At 46.4% G+C, this 9,860-nt stretch overlaps 1 protein-coding gene across 2 annotated transcripts in view; it reads right to left on the bottom strand.

Moving 5' to 3' along the window:
• Positions 1–8,920, bottom strand: part of LOC129694210 (natural cytotoxicity triggering receptor 3-like) — a 21,280-nt gene extending 12,360 nt beyond the window's left edge. For both annotated transcript variants that reach the window (XM_055630926.1, XM_055630927.1), the window contains exon 1: positions 8,480–8,920. The gene's annotated coding sequence lies outside the window, so the exon portion shown is untranslated. The remainder of the gene's footprint in view (positions 1–8,479) is intronic.
• Positions 8,921–9,860: the final 940 nt, after the last annotated feature.

Here is a 9,860-nt window from a genome sequence, read left to right as displayed (position 1 = left end):
AGGAACAGGGTACTGATTGTGGATGATCAGCCATGATCACATTGAATGGTGGTGCTGGCTCGAAGGGCCGAATGGCCTACTCCTGCACCTATTGTCTATTGTCTAAAGTCTAACATAGAATTCAGCTTCATAACTGCAATGGTGAATAAGGTGCAGAAATGTAACCGCACTTTCTGCATTGCGTTGTTAAGTATAAACAGAGACAGCGTGTGCGCCGCTTAGTTCAGTTCAGAGATGCAGTGTGGAAACAGACCTTTCGGCCCATTGAGTCCACGCCAGCCATCGATCACCCGTTCACTAGTTCTATCCTGCACGCTAGAGACATTTGCAGAAACCGATGAACCTACAAACCTGCATATCTTTTGGAGTTTGGAGGGAAATCGGAGCTCGCTGGACAAAACCCACGCGGTCACAGGGAGAGCGAGCAAACTCCACACGGATAGTACATCTGTGATCATGATCGAAGCCGGGTCTCTGACGATGTAAGGCAGCAATTCTGTTGCTTCCTAGTTTATATTTAGCTGCAGTTTTAGTTTAGAGATACAGCGTGGAAACAGGCCCCCTTCGGCCCACTGAATACACGCCGACCTAGTTCTATCCTACACCCTAGAGCCAATATTCAGAAGCCCATTAACCTACAAACCTGCGAGTCCTTGGGAAATGAGGGAAAACCGGAGCACCCGGAGAAAACCAGCGCGGTCACAGGGAGAACGTGCAAACTCCGCGCGCAAAGAGCAAACATATTAGACCGACTGCCGTGAACTGGGATCCAGATATTTGTAATCTTCTGGTAGCTGCATAAACAGGTGGATGGATGAACATGTTCCACGCGGAGGATTAGTTTTGACCATCATGCGATCATTAGGAGAGATAATGTTCAACAAGGTGTGACATTTTAACTCCCCACAATTTCCTGACCAACTCATTAAATGGTAGATAGATTTTTACGAAACAGGCTCATTCAAATATGTTCTTTTTTAATATTTTTTTTAAAATTAGAGGCATCTGCATATCATAGTCCAAACCAATACAGTACGGTTACATATTAAACATCCAGGATTCCAGGGACCCTGTTATCAAAGTAGCTGGGACCCTCGTTTATCGGTTACACATGGCCACTAATTATTTATTTTTATTTATAGATAGGAAAAAGAAAGAAAGAAAGAAAATACATTAGAAAAGTAGGATAAACTATCAATAATACAACTTGGGAGATAGGTCCGTAGGTCAGGGAACATAACTATTCATCTAGTCCTGGATTCAGGTTTCAGTCAGGCTTCTGCGCTGGACCAATCTACCCCTTCAAATAATCTATAAATGGAGAGCATATTCTAGTAAATATGTTCTGCGGCCTATCATGGATGGAGCAGGAAGCCTCATCGGACTGCTGTGAGCCCCACCGCGGGTCGTGGGTTTAACATCGGAGCTGATCCCTTACCCGGGGAGTCAAGATCGTCCCGTCAACGGAGGCTCGAGGCCCCCGACCGAGGAAGAACTAAGGGAAGAGACTTGAACTGTATTTCGCCTTCCATCACAGTGAGGAATGTGTAGGAGTCACTGTGGTGGATGTTCATGTTCAAATGTGTTTTTGAAGTGATCTGTTGCTTTTAATTGTATGACTGACCCGGCCAATGAAATTCCTCGTATGTTGCAAAACATACTTGCCAAATAAAATGCGATTCTGATTCTGATTCTGATTCTGATTAACATCTGGTTTCCAATACATCAGCTGCCCTTTCTAACTACAAACTTTCTTGATCATAGCCAATCAGCGACGATTTTAAAATATTATTAATGCTTTGAATTTAGTGTGGAGTTGATAGATACAGCATGGAAACAAGACCTTCGGCCCACCGAGATCGCGCCAACCAATATTGGCACGTACATTCGCTGTATCCTACACACTAGGGACAATTTACAGAGCCCAATGTATCTAGAAATCCGCAGATATGAATATCATATTTCCATTTGGTCAAGTATTTTGTAAAAACAATTAATATTTTATCTTTTGAAGAAATGTTACAAGTAATTTAGGCCACGACATAGAAGACTCTGGGCGGTGTGTTGGTGAATGGGATTAATATTGATATGTACACCATGACCAGGTGGGCCGAAGGGCCTGTGCTCTATGACTGTCGCTCTGATCCCACTTCCAATAGACAATAGACAATAGGTGCAGGAGGAGGACATTCGGGCCTTCGAGCCTGCACCACCATTCAATGTGATCATGGCTGATCATCCCCAATCAGTACCCCGTTCCTGCCTTCACCCCATATCCCCTGGCTCCGCTATCTTTAAGAGCCCTATCTAACTCACTATGATAATTGAAAGCCTCGACTTCCTATCATTTCCCTCAACGTGGAGTCTCTTCTGAGTGAAGATAGACACAAAATGCTGGAGTAACTGAGCGGGACAGGCAGCATTTCTGGAGAGAAGGAATGGGCGACGTTTCGGGTCGAGACCCTTCTTCAGATATTTCCACTAGTGGGAGAGTCTAGGACCCGAGGGCAAAACCTCAGACTAAAAGGACGTAACTTTAGAAGGGAAATGAGGAAGAATTCATTCAGTCTGAAGAAGGGTCTCGACCCTTCTACCCAGAGATGCTGCCTGTCCCGCTGAGCTACTCCAGTATTTTGTGTCTATCTTCGGTGTAAACCAGCATCTGTAGTTCCTTCCTCCACCAAGTGAATGTGTTTTTAAAAACGGATCCATGTTCATCTAAGTATACCATATACATCAAATAAATATCCCCTTTCTCGCATGTGTTGTCGAATTTCCGACATCATGATCGAGTATCCGCAATTCTGCGGAAACAAAGCCTGGGTTCTGAAATTCATCCGCACATGGTCTTGCGGCGCGGAATGTTTCTATGTTCAACTTCCCTTTTCCCCAAAATATTCAATCATCAATTCATTCCACTTTATTCAACATCCGTTGGATGATTAATAATAGCTGACAGATTCCTTCCGTTATTCCTTTAGCGTATTTGCCACGTCGAACTCTCTCGCTCTCTGTCTGCCTGTCTCTCTCTCTCTCTCTGTCTCTCTCTCTCTCTATCTCTGTCTCTCTCTCTCTCTCTCTCTCTCTCTCTCTCTCTCTCTCTATCTCTGTCCCTCTCTCTCTGTCTCTCTCTCTGTCTCTCTCTCTCTGTGTCTCTCTCTGTCTCTCTCTCTGTCTCTCTCTCTCTCTCTATCTATCTCTCTCTCTCTCTCTCTCTCTCTCTCTCTCTCTCTCTCTCTCTCTCTCTCTCTCTCTCTCTCTGTCTCTCTGTCTCTCTCTCTTTCTCTCTGTCTCTCTCTCCCTCTCTCTCTCTCTCTCTCTCTCTCTCTCTCTCCCCTCTCTCTCTCTCCCTCTCCCCCTCTCTCTCTCTCTCTCTCTCTCTCTCTCTTCTCTCTCTCTCTCTCTCTCTCTCTCTCTCTTCTCTCTCTCTCTTCTCTCTCTCTCTCTCTCTCTCTCTTCTCTCTCTCTCTCTCCCTCTGTCCTCTCTCTTTCTCTCTCTCTCTCTCTTCTCCTCTCTCTCTCACCCCCTCTCTCTCTCTCTCCTCTCTCTATCTCTCTCTCTCGCTCTCTCTCTCTCTCTCTCCCCTCCCCTCTCTCTCCCTCTCTCTCTCTCTCTCTCTCTCTCTCTCTCTCTCTCTCTCTCCCTCTCTCTCTCCATCTCCCACATTCTATGTTACTCGTCCCTTTGTCGGGTAGACAATAGACAATAGACAATAGGTGCAGGAGGAGGCCATTCTGCCCTTCGATCCAGCACCGCCATTCAATATGATCATGGCTGATCATCCCCAATCAGTACCCTGTTCCTGCCTTCTCCCCATATCCCCCGACTCCACTCTCTTTAAGAGCCCTATATAGCTCTCTCTTGAAAGCATCCAGAGAACTCGCCTCTGAGGCAGAGAATTCCACAGACTCACAATGTTAGACACAAAATGCAGGAGTAACTCAGCGGGACAGGCAGCATCTCTGGAGAGAAGGAATTTGGTGTCGTTTCGGGGCGAGGCCCTTCTTCAGACACTTCCACTAATGGGAGAGTCTAGGACCAGAGGGCACGGCCTCAGAATAAGAGGACGTGTCTTTAAAAAGGAAATGAGTAGGAATTTATTTACTCTGAAGAAGGGCCTCGACCCGAAAAGTCACACACCCCTTCTCTCCAGAGATGCTGCCTGTCCCTCTGAGTTACTCCAGCATTTTGTGTTTATCTTCGGTGTAAACCAGCATCTGCAGTTCCTTCCTACACATATCTGTCGCGTTCTTTCCTTCCCCCTCCCCCTCTCCCTCTCACTCCCACCCTTTCCCTTTATGTTCGTCTCTCTCTCTCCCCCTCCCTCTCTCCGTCTGAAAGTAAATCAGTATAAAAGGAGCGCACAAGTTATAAAATTGACTCAGCACACACGGTGTCTAAAATTGGAAAGCGGAGAGCCGGTCACCGCACCGTAACCTAATACGAGGCTAAAATAAGCACGACATAATTCGGACCTTATTTAAATAAAATTGCGTCTGAGGTTTAAATCAAAACGATTGAATTAAAACAGAATTGAAATAACATGTTCAAAGAAAAACATGGTCTCCTTTCACTGAATTTCTGCAACAACAGAATGGTTGAACACGCATTTAAAACCGATGCTAGGGATGGGAGGAGGAGGGGGGGTGGTGTATATTTCCATCTTCCTTTTTCGTATTTCTCTTCTTTCCTCGTTCAATTCTTTGGTAGTTTTATGGCTCTTTTCATTCTTTTCTTTTAATTTACTTATGTTTCCACATTCTCTCCTTTTTTTCTCTATTTTTTTAAATTCAGGTTTTAATGTTAAAAACGAAGCTTTACGGCAATTGTACCAATTCCATATCGATTGCCTTATTCGTGTACAATTGCTTCTAATAAAATAAATTCCAAAAAAGAAAAAAGAAAAACGAGATGCTGGAAAAACTCAGCGTGTCAGGCAGCATCTGCGGAAGGTCAAACAATTGATGATCAGTACTGGTGCGCACTTCAATACTAAAAGCAAGTCCGTATCAGACCAGGTGGTGGAATTGAAGGAATGTCACGGTAATCTTCTTTGGCGGTCACTTGTTGTTTAAATCGACATTGTTATAGATAACATAGATCATGTTGTAGACATTGGTTACAGTTTTAATTGTATGTATATACTAGACCAAGTGGGACCCGTTGGGTCCCTGTCACACGGGAGGCCTGGCCCCCCAACGCAACCCGCTCCCCAACGCAATATTCCACCACTCACCCATAGCCCCCACCGGAGTCCTGGTCCCCCAACGTAACCCCCATATACACACACACACACACACACACACACACACACACACACACACACACACACACACACACACACACACACACACACACACACACACACACACACACACACACGCACACACACACACACACACTCACACACTTATATACACACACACACATACACACACACATACACACACACACACGCACACACACACACACATACACACAAACACACACACACACGCACACACACACACACACACATGCATGGATATGTAAGAATGAACAGCAGATGCTGGTTTAAATCGAAGGTACACACAAAATGCTGGAGTAACTCAGCAGGTGAGGCAGCATCTTAGGAGAGAAGGAATGGGCGATGTTTCGAGTCAAGCCCCTTCTTCGAACTAATATATACATAGGTATACATATACACACATGTGTGTATATATGTGTCTGTGTGCGTGCGCGCGCGTATATATTTAAATATATATATATATATGCACACACACACAATATTGTTATAGATAACATAGTTTTCTATGTTATCTATAACAATATTGTGTGTGTGTGTGTGTGTGTGTGCGTGTGTGTGTGTGTGTGTGTGTGTGTGTGTGTGTGTGTGTGTGTGTGTGTGTGTGTGTGCATGGGTGTGTGTGCGTGTGCGTATGTGTTTGTATGTGTGTGCCTGTGTGTGTGCGTGGGTGTGTGTGAGAGAGAGAGTGCGTGCACGCGTGTGTATGTCCATAATCATATATATATATATATATATATAAGGCAGCAACCCGCGGGGCTTATGGGGAAAAGGCAGGAGAATGGGGTCAGGAGGGAGAGATAGATCAGCCATGATTGATTGGCGGGGTAGACTTGATGGGCCGAATGGCCTAATTCTACTCCTGGAACTTGTGAAAATTGCAAAGTGCTTCTCGTTTGATGTGTATATTAAGCTCCTCTGCAAGTGGATTCCGGCGCAGAAGTGAAACTGACAACCCGATTTTACTGGAGAAAATCGTGTTAATATAACAGGGAGTTCTGTAGAAAGGGGAACACACTGAGCAATTAATGGAAACGAAACAAATGTGAGCGTGCAGATTCTGAGATTATCAGCACGGACACACTTTCACATCGACTGTAGAGCTTCCATTGAAATGGAAAAGGCGCCAACAATCAGTCTGAAGAAGGGTCTCGACCCGAAACGTCACCTATTCCTTCGCTCCATAGATGCTGTCTCACCCGCTGAGTTTCTCCAGCATTTTTGTCTACCTTCGATTTTTCCAGCATCTGCAGTTCTTTCTTAAACAATTAGTTCAGTTTAGTTCAAAGCCACAGCGCGGAAACAGGCCCTTCGGCCCACCGGGTCCGTGCCGACCAGCGATCCCCGCACGTTGACGCTATTCTACACACACGAGGGACAATTTTTACAGCTGTACCAAGACAATTTACCTACACACCTGTACGTCCTTGGAGAATTCGCGTAATTTCCCCAAAGTTTTCAACCTATAACAACCAAGACTAGCGTAAAATTAATCCTCTCTATTCAAAAGCGTTGCAGGGTTTTGTATTCTGAAACGAGGAACTGCAGGTACCGGTATACAATAACAAGATACAAAGTGCTGGAGTAACTCAGCGGGCCAGGCAGCATCTTTGCAGGAAATATGTCCCCATGTTGGGGGAGCCCAGAAGCAGGATTGCCATGTGATGAAAGAATGGACTAGGCTTGTATTCACTGGAATTTAGAGGGATGAGAGGGCATCTCATAGAAACATATACAATTCTTAAGGACCAGATGCAGGAAATATGTTCCTGATGTTGGGGGAGTCCAGGACTAGGGGGTCACAGTTTAAGAATAGGGGGTCGGCCATTAAGGACTGAGATGAGGAAAATCATTTTCACCCGGAGAGTTGTGAATCTGTGAAATTCTCAGCCACAGAAGGGAGTGGAGGCCAATCCACTGGATGTATTCAAGAGAGAGTTCGATGTAGCTATTGGGGTTAGTGAAATCACGGGATATGGGGAGAAAGCAGGAACGGGGTACTGATTTTGGATGATCATCCATGATCATATTGAATGGCGGTGCTGGCTCGAAGGGCAGTGTGGCCTCCTCCTGCACCTATATTCTACCTCTGGAGAACATGGGTGGGTGTCATTCTGAGTCTAGACACTTCAGACTTTAAATTAGAGAGAAAATGTATTTTTAAAAAGAGTGGGGGGTGGAGGGGGGGAGGGGGGAGAGAGGGGGGGTGGAACGGGCACAACTAATAGACGAGGAGGTGGTAGATATTTTGTTCAAAGGTCCTCTATATCCTGACGATTCAAATACATCTTCAGTGTCGTGAGGGGTATCTGCCTCCACCACCAAGCTAATGCATTTCAGCCACCGGTCGTCCACTACGAAAAGATGGTCATAGCAAGGGATGAAAGATCTGTGCGGGTATGCGTCCCACGGAGAGGACATTCGCTGTATGGAATTTACTGTGTCGGAAGGAACCGCAGATGCTGGTTTATACCAAAGATAGACACAACTGCTGGAGTAATTCGGCGGGTCAGGCAGCGTCTGTGGAGAACATGGTTAGGTGACATTTCGGGTCGGGGACCTTCTTCAGATTGTAAGGACGATGGAGGGGGTGGAGAACGTGGGTTGGATATATTTCTGGACATGACCCTTCTGCAGGTTGCATGAATTCGTTGAATTCTTACTATTGAGGGAGCCCAGCGTAGGTTTACCAGGTTAATACCCGGGATGTCGAGACTGTTATGTGCTGAGAGAATGGAGCGGCTGGGCTTGTATACTCGGGAGTTTAAAAGAATGAGAGGTAATCTTATTGAAACATATAAAATTATTAAGGGTTTGGACACGCTAGAGGTAGGAAACGTGTTCTCAATGTTAGGGAGGTCCAGTACCAAGGGCCACACAGTTTAAGAATAAGGGGTAGGCCATTTAGAACGGAAACGAGTAAACACTTTTTCTCACAGAGAGTTGTGAGTCTGTGGAATTATCTGGATGCTTTTAAGAGAGAGCTAGATAGGACTCTTAAAGATAGCGGAGTCAGGGGATATGGGGAGAAGGCAGGAACGGGGTACTGATTGGGGATGATCAGCCATGATCACATTGAATGGCGGTGCTGGCTCGAAGGGCCAAATGGCCTACTCGTGCACCCGTATGAGGAGTTAAAGGTGGAAATTTAACTAACCCGTCTTGAAAGTATAATTGAATTAGAGGAAGGTTACCTTTTGATGGAAGCGTCTTAATGCGAGCAGCGTTTTTCAAATTCAGTCGGCAAAGCTACTTCCAGTGGGTATGTCGACTTGAACTGATCGACGTCGCGTTTCGGAGAGCTCTTCACGATCCGCGCGGTAGCCTCAAAATATCTTCAAGAGCATCCGAATGAGAACAAAATCAATCTGGACCGAATGATCCTCATTTGGCTGACCGCTGAGTTCCAACGGCAACGCAGTGAAATGAAGTGTTCCGTGATTTTCAGAAAGGCTTTCGGTCAGCTGGTCTTCGCCCCACTGTTCGCTCACTCAATGTCTCCACCTCCGTCGAGTTCTGAATGATTCGTCCAGCTAAAAATCGCCGTGGTTTGTCAGCGTGGAGGAGGTTCTTGCTCGTCCAACGCCGAGTTTGCTGCCTGGCTCGTTCGCTTCTGCGCGTGGTGCGCTGAATTCCGCTGACTAACTTCCCCCACGCCTTCTTCCGGAAGGCACCTTGGCATGTTTTACCCAGTCTGACGGCACTGCTGGAGTTTAGAAGCAGGGGTGAGGGGGAGGGGGTCGCTGTAACTTGAGTAGTGAATACTGGAAGGGTTGGTCAGAATCAGAAGAATCTGAATCAGAATCACATTTTATTCGCCAAGTATGTTTTGCAACATACGAGGAATTGGCCGGGTCAGTCATACAATTAAAAGCAACAGATCACTTCAAAAACACAATTAGAAAATAATAGGAAAATAGGTGCAGCAGTAGCCCATTCGGCCCTTCGAGCCTGCACCGCCATTCAATATGATCATGGCTGATCATCCAACTCAGTGTCCTGTACCTGCCTTCTCTCCATACCCCCTGATCCCTTTAGCCACAAGGGCCATATCTAACTCCCTCTTAAATATAGCCAATGTACTGGCCTCAACTACCTTCTGCGGCAGAGAATTCCAGAGATTCGCCACTCTCTGTGTGAAAAAAGTTTTCCTCATCTCGATCCTAAAAGATTTCCCCTTTATCCTTAAACTGAACTAATCCTTATCCTTAACCTTGAACGTGAACATCCACCACAGTGGCTCCTACACATTCCTCACTGTGATGGAAGGCGAAATAAAGTTCAAGTCCTTCCCTTAGTTCTTCCTCGGTCGTGGGCCTCGAGCCCCTGTGGACGGGACGATCTTGGCTCCAATAGCCGGCGGCGTTCGGGCCCTCCGCGTCGAGGCGATCGAACCTCGCGTCGGGGCTGGTCGCACCTTCCGCGGCGTTGGAGCTCCCGACTCGGCCTCACCCGAGACTGTAGCACTCGGTGGTAAAGTCCGCGGTGGTCGCGGTGGGAGCGATCCCAGGCAAGGGATCAGCTCCGATGTTAATTCCACGCCCCGCCGTGGGGCTCACGACAGTCCGAGGAGGT

This window comes from Leucoraja erinacea, unplaced genomic scaffold (genome assembly GCF_028641065.1).
Source record: "Leucoraja erinacea ecotype New England unplaced genomic scaffold, Leri_hhj_1 Leri_57S, whole genome shotgun sequence".
NCBI classification, from domain to species: Eukaryota; Metazoa; Chordata; class Chondrichthyes; order Rajiformes; family Rajidae; genus Leucoraja; species Leucoraja erinaceus.
The sequence above is the reverse complement of the archived record's forward strand: the minus strand, read 5'-3'. Positions and strand labels throughout refer to the sequence as shown.